Here is a 20,487-nt window from a genome sequence, read left to right as displayed (position 1 = left end):
CCTGCCGCCGCCCGCAGCTCCCTCATGACAATCATGTCAATGAATCAACATGACGTCAGACCGCCGGGCGGGCCTCATGTTGATTCATTGACATGATTGTACAGACGGCAACACAAGTACGCATGCGTGGGGACGGAGGGTGAATTTTTACCCGTGCCCACGCATGCGCACTTGTGTTTTGGCGGCGTTGCGCATGCCCATCAGGAGCCCTAATGGGTGTGCTGCGGGCGAGAGGGTACCTGTGCCCCTGGCACCAGGATTGGCCAGGGGCGCTGTGAGCCTGTGTCGTGTGCGGGACCGGCAGCAAGGTAAGAGTGTGTGTTTTTCGGTGTTCCAGTAAACTAGCTTGCACAAATGACTTGAGATAGTTCAGTGTGTTAAAGCATCTGCTGCAGAAATGTGTGCGTCTATTCCAGGTCACCCGTTTATTTCACGGCATGGGGTTTTGGAAATGTAAAAATTCTAAGAATTTCTATTTTGATAGTTGCAACAACAGCCTTCAACAGATTTCATTTTATAAACATTTTCGAGAAAATGAGTTAACAACTTTGTCACCACAAATATAATGTACTCTTTGAACTAAGGTTATAAAATTTCAAAATGTTAACAAATGGTAGAGGCGGAATAGCATGATATATGCATTTATTATTGCATGCATATTGGTGTAGGTTTGTATGTGAATTTGTATAGTACATACCTAGGGCTTACAGGCTGGCAAATACATGGGTGGTAGAAGGTTTCCAGCATAAAAAGGTAGGGGTGATGTAATATGTAAACTGGCACATCCTTCAACATCGATCTTAAAGGCTTGTTAGAGTCCATAATTTATTTTTATATGGTCATAAAAATACATGAATGATGGATGGATGCAGGGTGGGTGCATTAATGATTGTTCGGTGGATGGGTGCATGGATGGATGCATGCATGATGGGTGGATGGATGCATGAATGATGGATGCAGGATGGATGGGTGGGTGGATGGGTGGATGCATGAATGAATGATGTATGGATGCAGGATGGGTGGATGGATGGGTGGATGAATGATGTATGGATGGATGCATGGATGCATGCATGCATGATGGGTGGATGCATGATGGATGGATGGATGCATGAATGATGTATGGATGGATGCATGGATGCATGCATGATGGGTGGATGCATGATGGATGGATGGGTGGATGGATGGGTGCATGAATGAATGATGTATGGATGCAGGATGCAGGATGGGTGGGTGGATGGATGGGTGGATGCATGAATGATGTATGGATGGATGCATGCATGATGGGTGGATGCATGGTGGATGGATGGGTGGATGCATGATTGAATGATGTATGGATGCAGGGTGGGTGGGTGGATGCATGAATGATGTATGGATGTATGGATGGATGCATGCATGATGGGTGGATGCATGATGGATGGATGGATGCATGTATGCTGTATGGATGGATGCATGCATGATGGGTGGATGATGGGTGGATGGATGGATGGATGGGTGGGTGCATGAATGAATAATGTATGGATGCAGGATGGGTGGGTGGATGTATGAATGATGTATGGATGCATGCATGCATGATGGGTGGATGCATGATGGATGTATGGGTGGATGCATGAATGAATGATGTATGGATACAGGGTGGGTGGGTGGATAGATGGGTGGATGCATGAATGATGTATGGATGGATGCAAGGTGGTTCGGGCTCGCTCGCTGCGCTCGATCGCTGCGGTGCAATATGCAAATTAGTTTACGCCTCGCCACTTTCAAATGTCACCAGCCGCCCCTGTATTTGTAATCCGTGCTAGAAATGAAAGTGCAGGCACTCACTCCCCCATCCCACCCCACTATCTGTTTGCTGTTGATTAGTTCTGGGTGCTCCCACATTAAAAGTATTGCGCCCCGGCAGAGAAGTGAAAGCACTGCCCCTTTAAACATTTTTTAGGTTTCGTCCTGGGCGTTGGCAACTGCGTAGCAGTTGCCCCGCCCACGGCGAAACCTCATGATTCTACATATGTACTTTGGTTCAGCCTCTGTATACCATTGGCTAGCTCCATAAATGGAGGCTAGCCATTGGGAGACAGAGGCTGCCAATCACGCTTTCACCAGAAAACGCGATTCGGGGGCGTTTCTGGGACTTTTTTTAAGTCCCGCCCCTTTGTCCCGGGCCGCGTTGTCATTGGCTGCCGGCCCGGGACACCCCCCTGACGTCATCCCCGGGCCGCGCTGTGATTGGCTGGCCGGCCCGGGACACCCCCCTGACGTCATTCCCGGGCCGCGCTGTGATTGGCTGCCGGCCCGGGACCTGACTTGTTTTTCAGGGTCTTGAAGACCACGTGAAGAACAGATTCAAAACGGGGCTTTGAGAGCCCTGCCTCCTATTTTTACTTCATCTTCCCTGAATTTCCCCTGACATTTTTGCACCATAAAGAGGCTGTCTGTGCAGGTTGGGGTGTGCAGAGTCTGCTTGCGAGCGCACGGGGCTAACGCTGTGATATCATCAGGGGCAGTTGCTGTGTGTTGTCACGTCTACTACCTCTAGCATTTTGGTCTGTTGATGTCCGTGTGAGTAAGATTACAATCCGCATCTGCATGATGGCCGGTGTCTTTCGTGACGTCGGTGTGGGTCCCAGCACCAGTTTCCTTTTGGAGTGCTCTTAGCCACGGGTGAATTCCACCACAAGTCTCCACCTGTAACGGAGCTGGGGACCATGTGGCTTGTGATTGAAGGGGTTCCAATCCAATTTGGACACTGCTAGCTCCTTCTCTGTATTCTAGAGCAGCAGTGGAAGCCTTGGATGCGCCATTTTGCTCTTTATATGTGTGACGAGTGGCGGGCCTGCGGCACACTTTGCTGGCTTTTATCTGTGGACTGATTTCTACCTCGTTCAGCTTGCACGGCCTACTCTGCTTTGGCTTATGACCGTGCTTAATTTGTGCCGGTGCTTAGCACCTTATTTACAACAAGGGGTGGTGATGGACAGAGTCTCTGAATTAAGCAGAGTACTCTCACCCAGTCAAGAGATCAGGGCTAGATCCAACACCGTTTTTTAGCTCATTGCACCATCCCAGTTTCAGAACCTGGCTGTATGCAAATTAGTCTGTCCCTGGCCCAGTGCATCATGGGAACAGACCAGACTACAAAAGCCAATTCTTACACTGGGAAGGAAACAAGCTTCCGGGGACCGGTTTCTGGCATTACAGCCGTCTTCGGCCCGGCTTGCTTGAATCCTGATGGTGCAATGAGCAAGGGACTCACATCTGAGTATACCCTTCCACGCTTAGGGTGGACAAAATTATTTACAACAAGGGGTGGTGATGGACAGAGTCTCTGAATTAAGCAGAGTACTCTCACCCAGTCAAGAGATCAGGGCTAGATCCAACACCGTTTTTTAGCTCATTGCACCATCCCAGTTTCAGAACCTGGCTGTATGCAAATTAGTCTGTCCCTGGCCCAGTGCATCAGGGGAACAGGGCAGACCAGACTACAAAAGCCAATTCTTACACTGGGAAGGAAACAAGCTTCCGGGGACCGGTTTCTGGCATTACAGCCGTCTTCGGCCCGGCTTGCTTGAATCCTGATGGTGCAATGAGCAAGGGACTCACATCTGAGTATACCCTTCCACGCTTAGGGTGGACTAAATTATTTACAACAAGGGGTGGTGATGGACAGAGTCTCTGAATTAAGCAGAGTACTCTCACCCAGTCAAGAGATCAGGGCTAGATCCAACACCGTTTTTTAGCTCATTGCACCATCCTAGTTTCAGAACCTGGCTGTATGCAAATTAGTCTGTCCCTGGCCCAGTGCATCATGGGAACAGGGCAGACCAGACTACAAAAGCCAATTCTTACACTGGGAAGGAAACAAGCTTCCGGGGACCGGTTTCCGGCATTACAGCCGTCTTCGGCCCGGCTTGCTTGAATCCTGATGGTGCAATGAGCAAGGGACTCACATCTGAGTATACCCTTCCACGCTTAGAGTGGACAAAATTATTTACAACAAGGGGTGGTGATGGACAGAGTCTCTGAATTAAGCAGAGTACTCTCACCCAGTCAAGAGATCAGGGCTAGATCCAACACCGTTTTTAAGCTCATTGCACCATCCCAGTTTCAGAACCTGGCTGTATGCAAATTAGTCTGTCCCTGGCCCAGTGCATTATGGGAACAGGGCAGACCAGACTACAAAAGCCAATTCTTACACTGGGAAAGAAACAAGCTTCCGGGGACCGGTTTCTGGCATTACAGCCGTCTTCGGCCCGGCTTGCTTGAATCCTGATGGTGCAATGAGCAAGGGACTCACATCTGAGTATACCCTTCCACGCTTAGGGTGGACAAAATTATTTACAACAAGGGGTGGTGAAGGACAGAGTCTCTGAATTAAGCAGAGTACTCTCACCCAGTCAAGAGATCAGGGCTAGATCCAACACCGTTTTTTAGCTCATTGCACCATCCCAGTTTCAGAACCTGGCTGTATGCAAATTAGTCTGTCCCTGGCCCAGTGCATCATGGGAACAGGGCAGACCACACTACAAAAGCCAATTCTTACACTGGGAAGGAAACAAGCTTCCGGGGACCGGTTTCTGGCATTACAGCCGTCTTCGGCCCGGCTTGCTTGAATCCTGATTGTGCAATGAGCAAGGGACTCACATCTGAGTATACCCTTCCACGCTTAGGGTGGACAAAATTATTTACAACAAGGGGTGGTGATGGACAGAGTCTCTGAATTAAGCAGAGTACTCTCGCCCAGTCAAGAGATCAGGGCTAGATCCAACACCGTTTTTTAGCTCATAGCACCATCCCAGTTTCAGAACCTGGCTGTATGCAAATTAGTCTGTCCCTGGCCCAGTGCATCATGGGAACAGGGCAGACCAGACTACAAAAGCCAATTCTTACACTGGGAAGGAAACAAGCTTCCGGGGACCGGTTTCTGGCATTCCAGCCGTCTTCGGCCCGGCTTGCTTGAATCCTGATGGTGCAATGAGCAAGGGACTCACATCTGAGTATACCCTTCCACGCTTAGGGTGGACAAAATTATTTACAACAAGGGGTGGTGATGGACAGAGTCTCTGAATTAAGGAGAGTACTCTCACCCAGTCAAGAGATCAGGGCTAGATCCAACACCGTTTTTTAGCTCATTGCACCATCCCAGTTTCAGAACCTGGCTGTATGCAAATTAGTCTGTCCCTGGCCCAGTGCATCATGGGAACAGGGCAGACCAGACTACAAAAGCCAATTCTTACACTGGGAAGGAAACAAGCTTCTGGGGACCGGTTTCTGGCATTACAGCCGTCTTCGGCCCGGCTTGCTTGAATCCTGATGGTGCAATGAGCAAGGGACTCACATCTGAGTATACCCTTCCACGCTTAGGGTGGACTAAATTATTTACAACAAGGGGTGGTGATGGACAGAGTCTCTGAATTAAGCAGAGTACTCTCACCCAGTCAAGAGATCAGGGCTAGATCCAACACCGTTTTTTAGCTCATTGCACCATCCTAGTTTCAGAACCTGGCTGTATGCAAATTAGTCTGTCCCTGGCCCAGTGCATCATGGGAACAGGGCAGACCAGACTACAAAAGCCAATTCTTACACTGGGAAGGAAACAAGCTTCCGGGGACCGGTTTCTGGCATTACAGCCGTCTTCGGCCCGGCTTGCTTGAATCCTGATGGTGCAATGAGCAAGGGACTCACATCTGAGTATACCCTTCCACGCTTAGAGTGGACAAAATTATTTACAACAAGGGGTGGTGATGGACAGAGTCTCTGAATTAAGCAGAGTACTCTCACCCAGTCAAGAGATCAGGGCTAGATCCAACACCGTTTTTAAGCTCATTGCACCATCCCAGTTTCAGAACCTGGCTGTATGCAAATTAGTCTGTCCCTGGCCCAGTGCATTATGGGAACAGGGCAGACCAGACTACAAAAGCCAATTCTTACACTGGGAAAGAAACAAGCTTCCGGGGACCGGTTTCTGGCATTACAGCCGTCTTTGGCCCGGCTTGCTTGAATCCTGATGGTGCAATGAGCAAGGGACTCACATCTGAGTATACCCTTCCACGCTTAGGGTGGACAAAATTATTTACAACAAGGGGTGGTGAAGGACAGAGTCTCTGAATTAAGCAGAGTACTCTCACCCAGTCAAGAGATCAGGGCTAGATCCAACACCGTTTTTTAGCTCATTGCACCATCCCAGTTTCAGAACCTGGCTGTATGCAAATTAATCTGTCCCTGGCCCAGTGCATCATGGGAACAGGGCAGACCACACTACAAAAGCCAATTCTTACACTGGGAAGGAAACAAGCTTCCGGGGACCGGTTTCTGGCATTACAGCCGTCTTCGGCCCGGCTTGCTTGAATCCTGATTGTGCAATGAGCAAGGGACTCACATCTGAGTATACCCTTCCACGCTTAGGGTGGACAAAATTATTTACAACAAGGGGTGGTGATGGACAGAGTCTCTGAATTAAGCAGAGTACTCTCACCCAGTCAAGAGATCAGGGCTAGATCCAACACCGTTTTTTAGCTCATTGCACCATCCCAGTTTCAGAACCTGGCTGTATGCAAATTAGTCTGTCCCTGGCCCAGTGCATCATGGGAACAGGGCAGACCAGACTACAAAAGCCAATTCTTACACTGGGAAGGAAACATGCTTCCGGGGACCGGTTTCTGGCATTACAGCCGTCTTCGGCCCGGCTTGCTTGAATCCTGATGGTGCAATGAGCAAGGGACTCACATCTGAGTATACCCTTCCACGCTTAGGGTGGACTAAATTATTTACAACAAGGGGTGGTGATGGACAGAGTCTCTGAATTAAGCAGAGTACTCTCACCCAGTCAAGAGATCAGGGCTAGATCCAACACCGTTTTTTAGCTCATTGCACCATCCTAGTTTCAGAACCTGGCTGTATGCAAATTAGTCTGTCCCTGGCCCAGTGCATCATGGGAACAGGGCAGACCAGACTACAAAAGCCAATTCTTACACTGGGAAGGAAACAAGCTTCCGGGGACCGGTTTCCGGCATTACAGCCGTCTTCGGCCCGGCTTGCTTGAATCCTGATGGTGCAATGAGCAAGGGACTCACATCTGAGTATACCCTTCCACGCTTAGAGTGGACAAAATTATTTACAACAAGGGGTGGTGATGGACAGAGTCTCTGAATTAAGCAGAGTACTCTCACCCAGTCAAGAGATCAGGGCTAGATCCAACACCGTTTTTAAGCTCATTGCACCATCCCAGTTTCAGAACCTGGCTGTATGCAAATTAGTCTGTCCCTGGCCCAGTGCATTATGGGAACAGGGCAGACCAGACTACAAAAGCCAATTCTTACACTGGGAAAGAAACAAGCTTCCGGGGACCGGTTTCTGGCATTACAGCCGTCTTCGGCCCGGCTTGCTTGAATCCTGATGGTGCAATGAGCAAGGGACTCACATCTGAGTATACCCTTCCACGCTTAGGGTGGACAAAATTATTTACAACAAGGGGTGGTGAAGGACAGAGTCTCTGAATTAAGCAGAGTACTCTCACCCAGTCAAGAGATCAGGGCTAGATCCAACACCGTTTTTTAGCTCATTGCACCATCCCAGTTTCAGAACCTGGCTGTATGCAAATTAGTCTGTCCCTGGCCCAGTGCATCATGGGAACAGGGCAGACCACACTACAAAAGCCAATTCTTACACTGGGAAGGAAACAAGCTTCCGGGGACCGGTTTCTGGCATTACAGCCGTCTTCGGCCCGGCTTGCTTGAATCCTGATTGTGCAATGAGCAAGGGACTCACATCTGAGTATACCCTTCCACGCTTAGGGTGGACAAAATTATTTACAACAAGGGGTGGTGATGGACAGAGTCTCTGAATTAAGCAGAGTACTCTCGCCCAGTCAAGAGATCAGGGCTAGATCCAACACCGTTTTTTAGCTCATAGCACCATCCCAGTTTCAGAACCTGGCTGTATGCAAATTAGTCTGTCCCTGGCCCAGTGCATCATGGGAACAGGGCAGACCAGACTACAAAAGCCAATTCTTACACTGGGAAGGAAACAAGCTTCCGGGGACCGGTTTCTGGCATTCCAGCCGTCTTCGGCCCGGCTTGCTTGAATCCTGATGGTGCAATGAGCAAGGGACTCACATCTGAGTATACCCTTCCACGCTTAGGGTGGACAAAATTATTTACAACAAGGGGTGGTGATGGACAGAGTCTCTGAATTAAGGAGAGTACTCTCACCCAGTCAAGAGATCAGGGCTAGATCCAACACCGTTTTTTAGCTCATTGCACCATCCCAGTTTCAGAACCTGGCTGTATGCAAATTAGTCTGTCCCTGGCCCAGTGCATCATGGGAACAGGGCAGACCAGACTACAAAAGCCAATTCTTACACTGGGAAGGAAACAAGCTTCTGGGGACCGGTTTCTGGCATTACAGCCGTCTTCGGCCCGGCTTGCTTGAATCCTGATGGTGCAATGAGCAAGGGACTCACATCTGAGTATACCCTTCCACGCTTAGGGTGGACTAAATTATTTACAACAAGGGGTGGTGATGGACAGAGTCTCTGAATTAAGCAGAGTACTCTCACCCAGTCAAGAGATAAGGGCTAGATCCAACACCGTTTTTTAGCTCATTGCACCATCCTAGTTTCAGAACCTGGCTGTATGCAAATTAGTCTGTCCCTGGCCCAGTGCATCATGGGAACAGGGCAGACCAGACTACAAAAGCCAATTCTTACACTGGGAAGGAAACAAGCTTCCGGGGACCGGTTTCTGGCATTACAGCCGTCTTCGGCCCGGCTTGCTTGAATCCTGATGGTGCAATGAGCAAGGGACTCACATCTGAGTATACCCTTCCACGCTTAGAGTGGACAAAATTATTTACAACAAGGGGTGGTGATGGACAGAGTCTCTGAATTAAGCAGAGTACTCTCACCCAGTCAAGAGATCAGGGCTAGATCCAACACCGTTTTTAAGCTCATTGCACCATCCCAGTTTCAGAACCTGGCTGTATGCAAATTAGTCTGTCCCTGGCCCAGTGCATTATGGGAACAGGGCAGACCAGACTACAAAAGCCAATTCTTACACTGGGAAAGAAACAAGCTTCCGGGGACCGGTTTCTGGCATTACAGCCGTCTTTGGCCCGGCTTGCTTGAATCCTGATGGTGCAATGAGCAAGGGACTCACATCTGAGTATACCCTTCCACGCTTAGGGTGGACAAAATTATTTACAACAAGGGGTGGTGAAGGACAGAGTCTCTGAATTAAGCAGAGTACTCTCACCCAGTCAAGAGATCAGGGCTAGATCCAACACCGTTTTTTAGCTCATTGCACCATCCCAGTTTCAGAACCTGGCTGTATGCAAATTAGTCTGTCCCTGGCCCAGTGCATCATGGGAACAGGGCAGACCACACTACAAAAGCCAATTCTTACACTGGGAAGGAAACAAGCTTCCGGGGACCGGTTTCTGGCATTACAGCCGTCTTCGGCCCGGCTTGCTTGAATCCTGATTGTGCAATGAGCAAGGGACTCACATCTGAGTATACCCTTCCACGCTTAGGGTGGACAAAATTATTTACAACAAGGGGTGGTGATGGACAGAGTCTCTGAATTAAGCAGAGTACTCTCGCCCAGTCAAGAGATCAGGGCTAGATCCAACACCGTTTTTTAGCTCATAGCACCATCCCAGTTTCAGAACCTGGCTGTATGCAAATTAGTCTGTCCCTGGCCCAGTGCATCATGGGAACAGGGCAGACCAGACTACAAAAGCCAATTCTTACACTGGGAAGGAAACAAGCTTCCGGGGACCGGTTTCTGGCATTCCAGCCGTCTTCGGCCCGGCTTGCTTGAATCCTGATGGTGCAATGAGCAAGGGACTCACATCTGAGTATACCCTTCCACGCTTAGGGTGGACAAAATTATTTACAACAAGGGGTGGTGATGGACAGAGTCTCTGAATTAAGGAGAGTACTCTCACCCAGTCAAGAGATCAGGGCTAGATCCAACACCGTTTTTTAGCTCATTGCACCATCCCAGTTTCAGAACCTGGCTGTATGCAAATTAGTCTGTCCCTGGCCCAGTGCATCATGGGAACAGGGCAGACCAGACTACAAAAGCCAATTCTTACACTGGGAAGGAAACAAGCTTCCGGGGACCGGTTTCTGGCATTACAGCAGTCTTCGGCCCGGCTTGCTTGAATCCTGATGGTGCAATGAGCAAGGGACTCACATCTGAGTATACCCTTCCACGCTTAGGGTGGACAAAATTATTTACAACAAGGGGTGGTGATGGACAGAGTCTCTGAATTAAGCAGAGTACTCTCACCCAGTCAAGAGATCAGGGCTAGATCCAACACCGTTTTTTAGCTCATTGCACCATCCCAGTTTCAGAACCTGGCTGTATGCAAATTAGTCTGTCCCTGGTTCAGTGCATCATGGGAACAGGGCAGACCAGACTACAAAAGCCAATTCTTACACTGGGAAGGAAACAAGCTTCCGGGGACCTGTTTCTGGCATTACAGCCGTCTTCGGCCCGGCTTGCTTGAATCCTGATGGTGCAATGAGCAAGGGACTCACATCTCAGTATACCCTTCCACGCAAAGGGTGGACAAAATTATTTACAACAAGGGGTGGTGATGGACAGAGTCTCTGAATTAAGCAGAGTACTCTCACCCAGTCAAGAGATCAGGGCTAGATCCAACACCGTTTTTTAGCTCATTGCACCATCCCAGTTTCAGAACCTGGCTGTATGCAAATTAGTCTGTCCCTGGCCCAGTGCATCATGGGAACAGGGCAGACCAGACTACAAAAGCCAATTCTTACACTGGGAAGGAAACAAGCTTCCGGGGACCGGTTTCTGGCATTACAGCCGTCTTCGGCCCGGCTTGCTTGAATCCTGATGGTGCAATGAGCAAGGGACTCACATCTGAGTATACCCTTCCACGCTTAGGGTGGACAAAATTATTTACAACAAGGGGTGGTGATGGACAGAGTCTCTGAATTAAGCAGAGTACTCTCACCCAGTCAAGAGATCAGGGCTAGATCCAACACCGTTTTTTTAGCTCATTGCACCATCCCAGTTTCAGAACCTGGCTGTATGCAAATTAGTCTGTCCCTGGCCCAGTGCATCATGGGAACAGGGCAGACCAGACTACAAAAGCCAATTCTTACACTGGGAAGGAAACAAGCTTCCGGGGACCGGTTTCTGGCATTACAGCCGTCTTCGGCCCGGCTTGCTTGAATCCTGATGGTGCAATGAGCAAGGGACTCACATCTGAGTATACCCTTCCACGCTTAGGGTGGACAAAATTATTTACAACAAGGGGTGGTGATGGACAGAGTCTCTGAATTAAGCAGAGTACTCTCACCCAGTCAAGAGATCAGGGCTAGATCCAACACTGTTTTTTAGCTCATTGCACCATCCCAGTTTCAGAAGCTGGCTGTATGCAAATTAGTCTGTCCCTGGCCCAGTGCATCATGGGAACAGGGCAGACCAGACTACAAAAGCCAATTCTTACACTGGGAAGGAAACAAGCTTCCGGGGACCGGTTTCTGGCATTACAGCCGTCTTCGGCCCGGCTTGCTTGAATCCTGATGGTGCAATGAGCAAGGGACTCCCATCTGAGTATACCCTTCCACGCTTAGGGTGGACAAAATTATTTACAACAAGGGGTGGTGATGGACAGAGTCTCTGAATTAAGCAGAGTACTCTCACCCAGTCAAGAGATCAGGGCTAGATCCAACACCGTTTTTTAGCTCATTGCACCATCCCAGTTTCAGAACCTGGCTGTATGCAAATTAGTCTGTCCCTGCCCAGTGCATCATGGGAACAGGGCTGACCAGACTACAAAAGCCAATTCTTACACTGGGAAGGAAACAAGCTTCCGGGGACCGGTTTCTGGCATTACAGCCGTCTTCGGCCCGGCTTGCTTGAATCCTGATGGTGCAATGAGCAAGGGACTCACATCTGAGTATACCCTTCCACGCTTAGGGTGGACAAAATTATTTACAACAAGGGGTGGTGATGGACAGAGTCTCTGAATTAAGCAGAGTACTCTCACCCAGTCAAGAGATCAGGGCTAGATCCAACACCGTTTTTTAGCTCATTGCACCATCCCAGTTTCAGAACCTGGCTGTATGCAAATTAGTCTGTCCCTGGCCCAGTGCATCATGGGAACAGGGCAGACCAGACTACAAAAGCCAATTCTTACACTGGGAAGGAAACAAGCTTCCGGGGACCGGTTTCTGGCATTACAGCCGTCTTCGGCCCGGCTTGCTTGAATCCTGATGGTGCAATGAGCAAGGGACTCACATCTGAGTATACCCTTCCACGCTTAGGGTGGACAAAATTATTTACAACAAGGGGTGGTGATGGACAGAGTCTCTGAATTAAGCAGAGTACTCTCACCCAGTCAAGAGATCAGGGCTAGATCCAACACCGTTTTTTAGCTCATTGCACCATCCCAGTTTCAGAACCTGGCTGTATGCAAATTAGTCTGTCCCTGGCCCAGTGCATCATGGGAACAGGGCAGACCAGACTACAAAAGCCAATTCTTACACTGGGAAGGAAACAAGCTTCCGGGGACCGGTTTCTGGCATTACAGCCGTCTTCGGCCCGGCTTGCTTGAATCCTGATGGTGCAATGAGCAAGGGACTCACATCTGAGTATACCCTTCCACGCTTAGGGTGGACAAAATTATTTACAACAAGGGGTGGTGATGGACAGAGTCTCTGAATTAAGCAGAGTACTCTCACCCAGTCAAGAGATCAGGGCTAGATCCAACACCGTTTTCTAGCTCATTGCACCATCCCAGTTTCAGAACCTGGCTGTATGCAAATTAGTCTGTCCCTGGCCCAGTGCATCATGGGAACAGGGCAGACCAGACTACAAAAGCCAATTCTTACACTGGGAAGGAAACAAGCTTCCGGGGACCGGTTTCTGGCATTACAGCCGTCTTCGGCCCGGCTTGCTTGAATCCTGATGGTGCAATGAGCAAGGGACTCACATCTGAGTATACCCTTCCACGCTTAGGGTGGACAAAATTATTTACAACAAGGGGTGGTGATGGACTGCTTAGCACCGGCACTTAATTATCAGGGCCGGGTCAACAAAGAACACGTCAATTATTTAGATAGAGCCTCTCTGCACTGTGTTACTCTGGGAGCTTTTGTCATGGAACTTGAAGTAACACTTCACACCAGGAAGGCAGCCCTAGATATGCATAATGACTTGGCAAAAGTCAATGTGCTTGAGTTAACAACTTGAAAAAACAATGCTGGACACCTCGCCGGATCGTGTGACACTGCTGGGGGGGAGGAGAAGAGGGCGGGGCGGGGCGGATGGCAAGCAGTGTTCAGTGCTGCCGGCTGGGAAATTTAAAAACCGTCCGGGAAGGCGCCAGGCGGGAAGCATCACGCCAGTCAGGTACACAAGCAGCTACTGTCTGCAGACTGCATGTGACATGCTGCTCTGGTACCTGGTTGCGATGCCGAGAGTTAGGTGTCCAGGGTGACAGTGTCCCAGTCCCAGCGGATGCGCAAACGGTGTTGCGGTGGCCCGGTGGCAGCTGTAAGCCTGGCCTGCCCTCTGGCCTGCCCTCTGCCCTGTCTGAGCCAACATGAGAAAAAAAATGAAGATTTGATCAAACTCAATCTTCTCAAAGAGTAAAGACGCAATCTGCAGTCAGTCTCTGTCTCACATTACAGCTGATGTCGATCATTATTGGCGAGGAGGCCGGGGCCCTTCGCAGTCTTGTCGGCCCGGTGGGCGGGTCGGGACACTGAATTGGGCTGCATTTTAGTTCTTCGGGGGTTGGTCGGCAGAAGCAGGCACCGTGCGCACATTTCATTGCGCATTGCCACGCCCCATCATACCCGCACTGCACAGCAGACCGCCGTCATCATGGTTCCATGGGCCACGGAGGCCTTTCAACTCGCCTTGGTCACTGCTCACTCTGAGTGCCAGCCACTGCGACCCCCCCCCCCCCCACGACGACGTTGGTGTTTACCAGCAGTAGCCAGCATCGCCCGGAGGCCAACAGCACCCAGGTGAGGCAGGCAAAGAAGATCATGGCGCACCAGGCAGGACTCGCTGCCCCCAATCAGTTTTTAAAGTCAGGCAGTGCACTGACTTGACTGTCTGCAATCAGTGTGTGTCCCGGGCCCGAACCACCACCAACAGTTCGAAACTGTAACTAGTGTAGGAGCCGCCATGTGCCCGCCCCATTCCATCATCACCAATATTATTTATTGACCCACAAGACTTCAGCCTCCCCCCCCGGACCCCCCCCCCCCCCTCGTGTGTGGCAGCCCGGGGACGAGACAGCTTCCGAGGCGCACACACAGCCGCACCCGACCACTTCACAGGTCTTTAAAAGACCAGTTGAATGTTAATGAGGCCTTGTTGTGTTTCACCCCTTCAGAGCCCCTGCTGCTCATTGTTTAAGGATTCAGCCCCCCTTCTACATTGTGATATACACTTCTGCAATGCCCTGTATAAAAGTGACTTACATGAAGAAATCATGTCTCACTGCTAAGAAAAATTGGTGGGTGGAGTTATAATAATGATATCAACGTTTTGCATGTGTATCAGGATGCATGCGTTCTAAGGCATGATTTGTGGATCCCCATAGCGAAAGTTTAATTTTTGTTTGTCGCACCTCTCCTACTTCCAATCCTCAGGATGTAAGTGTCAGATGCCAAGCGAGAACAAGCATTCGGAAATGAATCCGGTTCCGCTTTTTAATACCCTGACTTTGCAAATGCTTTTTGCCAAAGCTGTGCAACATTAGTAAAAAATCAACTTTAAAAAACTGTTTCATTGACGCAGCCGTTTATCGTGGTTGTGTCATTTCCAATGCGCACACATGCATGACAACATAGGTGCATGCGTGCATGCATCTTACACATAAACATGTTTCAGGAATGATGCAGAAATGATTTTACTTTTTAATTTATTTGTCAATTTTGGGATTCGATCCCACCATGTGATTGGCTTTTGTACAGCTGTGAACCCTCTGATCTGTAATTATGCCATTGCCAAGAAAAGAATGCCGAGATTCATGAGATGCTGAATGAATCTCCATTAAGTTCTTCTCGAAATCGATATGGTGGCCACGGCCTTTAATTTTAGTGTTGCCGGCCCAGTGGGCGGGTCGGGAGGGACACTAATTTTATTTGGGCTGGATTTTGGTTCTATAGTTGTTGGGGGTGTACGCAGAAGGCTGCAGGCAGCGTGTGCGCACTGCACAGTTTTATTTATTGCCACGTCCCACAAGTACAACTCCAAGAGATCCGAGGGTCAGTGAGGGTTATGTTCAGCAGTCTAGGACAGTTCCATGCTGAAAGAACAGCAAGACTCCCATGTTGAGAGCATCATGGCCTCGCCATGCAGCACTCCATATCACTGGCTTACTCTGTAAATGCTCCCGCTGCTCTTCATGGCACTGGCTAGCCCCCCAAGCTGTACATCCCTAAGGTGCTGCTTCTCTACGCCTGTGGTACCAGAATCAGCTTCACGGACCATTGAGGGCTGCTACTGATGGTGAGTGCTGATGTTTCAGGGGTGAGGGGGCACAGAGAGGTGACAGGAAGCAGAGCATGTCTGCACTATGAAGCCGGAGCGTGAAACCACCACAGGCCTGCCCTGTGCATGTGCCTGGTCATAGCTCTGAACATTTCTCACCCACATGCAAAATGCTCTCAGGTGCGTGCATCGCTCACAGACCAGTGAACAGCAGCTTCATGCATTGAACAGATGCAGAGTTACGAACCACATGTTCTAAGGCTGCCTCCCCCAACACACATGCTTTGGAAGGTGGTTTGCACTGTTTTGAATCCGGAGGTCTAGCTGCAAAGTTTTCATGGATGTTTTTCAAAATGATGACCGAAAGACGCTGTGAAAAAGGGGTGCCTCACAGAAGAGGGGGAGGTAAGGGAGCTCAGGGCCTCCAAGCACGATGTTACTGACTGCAATGTCTCTTTTTTTTAAAGCTATATTATAAACTGATAACACTAATAGTCAAACTAAACTGCATATGTTTGTTTTAATTACTCTCTTTTGAATTTGGATTGGCACTGCTCTCATTCCTTTTCCCAATGTTCTTGCTCAATCACTTTCTACTTCCTTCCTCCTCCATCTCTAGCGCATGGACACACTTTTTGTTAATAGAACCCTTCTAAAATTAATATTTATTCATTTTTTGATTCTTTCATCTCTTCCATTTTTCTTGCTCAAATAAGAATCAATTGAGATGTACGGGTTGATTTGTTGAACCCTGCTCGTCCTTGCAATTATAGAATGCAGCTAAGAACACCAATACCCACACTTGATTTAATTTAGTTAACTGCGAAATACCAGACTTTCCACATCATATACGACAAATGACCAGCTGGCTAGAATGGTCTTAAATTGAGGGCAAACCCTTGGGGAAATAGTGTTTATTGAGCAGCGAGCTGCTCAATGGAATTCCACATGAAGTGCTGACTTTCTGTGAAGCAAAGAGATAGATCTGTCAATTTGGGATCGCATGTAATCCTGACCTAAAAAAGTAAAAAGGCATCTCTTTTCAACATTGGCTCTCTTGCATTCCTTTGGGATAGGGACTGTAGAACACCCAATACTTGCTGCTTCACTTCATCCACCATTTTCCATGGAGGCACCCATATTGCATCTGCCCAGGGTCCACTAAATGAGCCTTTGCCACCATGTGCTAGTTTTCTGGTACTTGAGAGTCAGCAGTGCCAGTTGACGATGTGGGTGGGGCAACTAGAGTAAGTGGGTGGGACCACTTATGGAAGTGGGTGGAGCCGAGGGAAGTGGGTGTTGCCTCCTAAAAATATTTGAGCACCTGCACTTCATATTTTACAAATTAAGCACTGGCTTATGATTCCATATGCTGGGCGCACTGGGGTTCTGCTAATGTGCTGTTAAACCATGTTTTATTTCCTCTTCTTATGAGGAAAAATTGTGGTACGTGAATTTGTGACTTAAAAAAAAAATCTTAACATTTTTAAACTGTTACATTGTAAACAAACAAATGTTCCTTTTGTCTTTTACCTTCTTTCTTCTAGATCCATTTTTCGCCCTGACCTCTTTTCATATATTATTTTATCTAAATAGCACTCCTGTCTGTTCCGAGATAAGATAAAGGGGGGGTTCTTTATCTACAGAGTGTACGCCAGGCTGTATAACAATTACTGCCTTCCTGCTCACTTAATCAAACAGAACCTTTTTGTTAATTGTGTGTTGCGCTGGTGTCTAACTCTCGCTTTTATTGAGCAGCTTAAAAATACGAAGTAATTCAACTCGGAGGTTCACACCATGTGGAGGTCATTCTCGGGGAAATAGAGTTTATCCAAAACTAGAAGACAGACTTTCGAGACCCAACTGCACAAGCCACTATCTTTTTTTTGCAGCACGTTTATTGCATACATTTGCAGTTGAGGTTTTGACAGGAATACATTTGCTGTGCGCCCAAGGCACTGGATTTCTTTTCTCAGTTATATTTTTATAAGGAAAAAGTTTGATTTCACACAGTAAAGCAGAACACGTGTGTGCCAAGGAAGCAAGTTGCAGTTAGGCATTCATTTTGCTGCAACGTGAGTTTGCTCCATTTTATAAATCCCATTCTGCGCTGTTACCAGGTTACTTTTATGATTTTAATATAGCTCCAAAGATTGCATCATTGGCAGGAAATTGGTGTTTCTACTTAAATAAAGGGTGATTCGAATTCAACTCTTGTGTAAGAATGTACATTTTGAAATATTACTAGATGTGAAATGTAAACCGGAAAATTCAAATTTCACAATCCCTCCGTGGGTGTGTGTTTTTTATCAACCATTATTCCTGAAACATATCGTCGTCATACTGAAACTAGCACCCACTTGTGCAATCAGCCTGAACTTCGTCGTTTTGGGACTCCCCTTTATCAGTAGCAGTGACCATGTTCATACAAACCTGGGCCAGCTCACACAAACTGTGTACCCTTGCTTCGCTGTTTTCTATTGATGTTTTCTCAAACCGACCAGTGCACAATTGACTTTCATACAAACTGGTCAGTGCGGTTTATATAGTGGTTGTTAGTGGCTGTTAGTGGCTGCTCCATTTCTGTTCGATGACACCGGGTTTTACACTTGCTGCGGCTACAACCCTGGGGCGCCAGTAGTATTACCGTGGAAAGTCACGCAAAACAGGTCAGGCTTTGAAAACCGTCACTGTGACAGCCTCAAATGTAAAACCCCAGGCGGGACAAGGTGTGGAACCACACCCCCACAGAGAGGCTGGTGCCACACCTCTATAGCAGGACTGCCTTCTTTCCGTCATTAGGGGCATCGTATCCAGTCCCCATCCTTTATGTCATCACCTAATGCATTATGGGTATTGTAGTCTTGCTTCCATTGAACTAATTAGACTAAAACACCTGAAAACCATGACTGCTCCAGTGTGTGTGTATGTGACTGCTCCAGTGTGTGTGTGTGTGTGTATGTGACTGCTCCAGTGTGTGTATGACTGCTCCAGTGTGTGTGTGTGTGTGTGTATGTGACTGCTCCAGAGTGTGTGTGACTGCTCCAGTGTGTGTGTGTGTGTGTGTGTGTGACTGCTCCAGAATGTGTGCGTGTGTGACAGCTCCAGTGTGTGTATGTGACTGATCCCGAGTGTGTGTGTGTGTGTGTGTGTGACTACTCCAGTGTGTGTATGTGACTGCTCCAGAGTGTGTGCGTGTGTGACTGCTCCAGTGTGTGTGTGTGTGTGTGTGTGTGCATGTTACTGCTCCAGAGTGTGTGTGTGTGTGACTGCTCCAGGGTGTGTGTGTATGTGACTGCTCCAGGGTGTATATGTATGTGACTGCTCCAGAGTGTGTGTGTATGTGACTGCTCCAAAGTGTGTGTGTGTATGTGACTGCTCCAGTGTGTGTATGTGACTGCTCCAGAGTGTGTGTGTGTGACTGCTCCAGTGTGTGTGTGTGTGTGTGTGACTGCTCCAGTGGGTGTGTGTATGTGACTGCTCTGGGTGTGTGTGTGTGGGGGGCTCTGGGTGTGTGTGTGTGTGGCTCTGGGTGTGTGTGGCTGGCTCTGGGTGTGTGGGTGTGTGTGGCTCTGGGTGTGGGTGTGTGTGGTAGTAATTGCTGTCTGCTGAGCTCGTCCGTAGGGTACAATAGGTCTCACATTTGCGAAAGATTAAGCTAGTGGCAATGTAAATGACAATGCCATTTATTTATCGGTTTTCAAAACCAACACATAAATACACATTTTGTCATTTACAATGCCAATAGCTCTAACTTTTCCAAAGGCGAAACCGTTGCATTGTAAATGCTTGTTTTTAAAGTGCAGGTACTCATCAACGGAGTACGCGACCATTTAAAGCGCTGCTTGTGATTTTGATACAAAATTATTTGTAATCTGAGATACCACGACTCTGCTTCCTGCAAAGCGTCGCTTAGTGTGTCACGCAAGAGGAAGCAAGTTAGGCAGAACAGACATGTAGACTGAAAGACCGTCAGTTGGATGCGCGTGCACCAACTTACTGAGATGTTATTGACGGAGCCCCAACCTTATGCTTTGAGAAGGACCAAATGCCGAACTTCCCCCTGGTAGAGGGGGATGAAGTGCGCCCCGCAGCTGCTGAGTCAAGACATGTCCGGGCCACACTTTGGGGTCACTGAGGTCTTGAACAGCGCAAGAGCAGCAGCGTGTGGCGCCCCCGATTGTGGTGAATGGCTGCTTTTCAAGGGATCTTAAAAGGAAACGAGCTGCGTCTGTGTGTGGAGTGTAGCAGCATTCACGGACCTCTCTGAACTAGAACACAATCAATAATAAACAACACACACTTAAAAAGAGAATATAGAGCAACCACGCAGTACAAACCTACAACAAAACATTGAAATAACGATGCACAAAAACACAACAGCACACCAAAAACAACTCTCCCTGTTCCCCAGTAGGCGCTGCGCACTTACACGTCGACTGCACCGGGTCTCCAGGGGCCGCCGCTGCCTTCTCTGTGGTTGTCGATGTCTAGGGGGAGGCCCTCTCAGCCTCCTGCTTTTTAAAGAAGCCGCGACCCTTCCCCTGCACCACCTGCTGCGCATCGTCTTATGATGGAGCGCTGACGCTTCCTGCCAGAGCCAGAGGCCCTGGTGTGTTGACACACTCGGCCCCAGGGCTTGTGCATGGTGAGAGGATGTGGCCCATCGGCTTAAGCTGCCGACTCTGGTGCTGAAACCAGGATTCGAGCCTCGAGGTCACACCCACATCCTGTGATTTGGGGCAAATCACTTAATCTCCCGTGTAATGTAAATACAGGGTCGAGTTCGCGCTATATAAAATATGCACAAAAAACAGTACTCGAGCCGCGAATTGGTTTGAGAGTTAGTGCACCTGCTGCTGCAGCTCAGGTCTGTGTGTGCGGTCCGCAGCTCGGATACGGTAAGTCCTCATCTTTAAAGGCCGCTTAGTTTTGGCCAAAGTCAGTGGCACACCGCTGTCAGAGATAGGTGGAAAGAAGGAAAATCGTTTTTTTTTCTATA

General features: G+C 48.7%; 1 protein-coding gene across 1 annotated transcript in view; it reads right to left on the bottom strand.

Moving 5' to 3' along the window:
• Positions 1 to 20,003, bottom strand: part of LOC144798642 (transmembrane protein 272-like) — a 1,182,125-nt gene extending 1,162,122 nt beyond the window's left edge. The window contains exon 1 of the mRNA XM_078669607.1: positions 19,944 to 20,003. The gene's annotated coding sequence lies outside the window, so the exon portion shown is untranslated. The remainder of the gene's footprint in view (positions 1 to 19,943) is intronic.
• Positions 20,004 to 20,487: the final 484 nt, after the last annotated feature.

Source organism: Lissotriton helveticus, chromosome 12, assembly GCF_964261635.1.
Source record: "Lissotriton helveticus chromosome 12, aLisHel1.1, whole genome shotgun sequence".
NCBI lineage: Eukaryota > Metazoa > Chordata > Amphibia > Caudata > Salamandridae > Lissotriton > Lissotriton helveticus.
The sequence above is the reverse complement of the archived record's forward strand: the minus strand, read 5'-3'. Positions and strand labels throughout refer to the sequence as shown.